Source organism: Lygodium microphyllum, chromosome 26, assembly GCF_053477565.2.
Source record: "Lygodium microphyllum isolate KBCC chromosome 26, Lygodium_microphyllum_v1.1.10, whole genome shotgun sequence".
NCBI classification, from domain to species: domain Eukaryota; kingdom Viridiplantae; phylum Streptophyta; class Polypodiopsida; order Schizaeales; family Lygodiaceae; genus Lygodium; species Lygodium microphyllum.
This window is the reverse complement of record NC_141160.1, coordinates 47917104-47919203: the sequence shown is the minus strand read 5'-3', so window position 1 is coordinate 47919203 and position 2100 is coordinate 47917104.

Below are 2100 nucleotides of genomic sequence, written 5' to 3'. Positions count from 1 at the left end.
CCCTATTCCTAGAATAGATGAGCTTCTTAATCATCTTCAGGGTGTGAAGATCTTCTCCAAGATTGATCTCAGGTCTGGTTACTATCAGATAAGGATCAAGGAAGAAGATATCCCAAAGACGTCCTTCAACACAAGATATGGACTTTGAATTCCTAGTTATGTCATTCGGGCTCACGAATGCGCCCGCCACCTTCAACAGGTTAATGCAGGATATCTTTAGGCCATATCTTGATGACTTCATACTCGTCTTCTTCGACGATACCCTCGTCTATTCCAAACAAGAAGAAGATCATGAACCCCAGTTTCAGATTGTCCTTGAGACAATGAGGGCACACAAGCTCTATGCTAAGATGAAGAAGTGTGCATTCTTCAAACGTTAGATTGAATATCTGGGATTCATCGTATCAGTGGAAGGAATCTCAGTGGATCCGGCCGAAGTCAGAGATGTTCTAGAATGGCCAATACCAACAACTGTCAAAGAAATACACAGTTTTCTTGGATTGACAGGATGGTATAGGGTCTTCATCAAAAACTATGCTTTGACTACAGCACCTCTGATGGATTTACTGAAGAAGCAAACATCCATTGCATGGTCAACCCCTGAACGATCTAGCTTTGATATATTAAAGCAAAGTTTAGTGTCAACACCTATCTTGAAACTTCCGAACCTCAGTAAGGAGTTCGAAGTAGTAACTAATGCTAGCATGCTTGCCTTAGGATGTATGCTCATGCAAGAAGGTCATCCTATAGCATACTCTTCAAGGAAACTGAAGAGTCATGAGAAGAATTATGCTACCCATGATCTAGAACTGTTAGTTGTCATCCATGCTCTAAATCCTTGGAGACACTACCTGTTGGGTAATAAGTTTACTCTAGTAACGGATCATAAAAGTCTCAAGTGGATCTTTACCCAGAACAAGCTCAACATGAGGCAACGTCGGTGGATTGAAGTGCTGGAGGAGTATGATTTTGAAATCAAATACTGATTGGGAAAGGAGAATGTAGTTGTAGATGCACTCAGTCGCAAGGCATTCCTTAATTCTCTAATCTTGCAAAATCCATCAACAGCTAGATCTCTAGCCACAAAGGTATCCATGCCAAACAACCGAATACTTGAGCTAGCTAGAGAAGAAGCATGCCATGATCTAGCCTATCAAAGGATGCTAAGGGAGATCCCTATCAAGGAACAGGACCAGAACCTACAGGCTAAGTATCATGAATTCTCTATCAATAGTGGACTTGTCTACTATAGAACGAGATTATGCATACCGGCAAGCCAGTCACTCAAGCAAAAGATATTGTGGGAAGCTCATGATTCCCCTTTCTCAGGACATCTTGGCTATGCCAAGACTCTCAATGCAGTTAGGAAGAGCTACTATTGGGAGAACCTTAAAGGTGACATTCTCAAATATGTTACTGAGTGTTTGCCTTGTCAACGTATGAAAGCCAAACACGTCAAAATGCCAGGAAAGTTGCAACCACTTGACATTCCCCAAATGAAATGGGAATTCATCAGTATGGACTTTGTTGTTGGCCTACCCCAAGTTCAGGGAGGATACAGCTCCATCATGGTTGTGGTTGACATGCTTACTAAGGTTGCACACCTTATTCCTGTTAAGACAAACTATAAAGCCTTAGACATTGCGAGGTTGTTTATCAAGGAGATATTCAAGCTAAATGGGTTGCCCAGAAGAATCATTAGTGATCGTGATTCTCTCTTCACATCACACTTCTAAAGAGTTATCTTTGAAGTCATTGGAACTCAACTCTATTTTAGTACAGTATACCATCCCCAAACTGATGGCCAAACAGAGCAAGTCAATCAAGTCATCGAGGATATGCTAAGGGCACACTAGCCGTGAACCAAAAAGGTGGATTCAATACTTGCCCTTGGTTGAATTTTCCTACAATGCTTCTTACCAACAAAGCATTCAAATGATCCCTTTTCAAGCATTGTACGGGTATGACTGTTGAAGTCCCCTAAACTTCTCATATCCAATCTTGAGGGTTGAAGCTTCAAGGCAAATGCTGGAAGAGATTGATGACCAAATAAAGTCAATTAGACAGGACATCCAAGTAGCCAAGGATAGACAGAAGGCA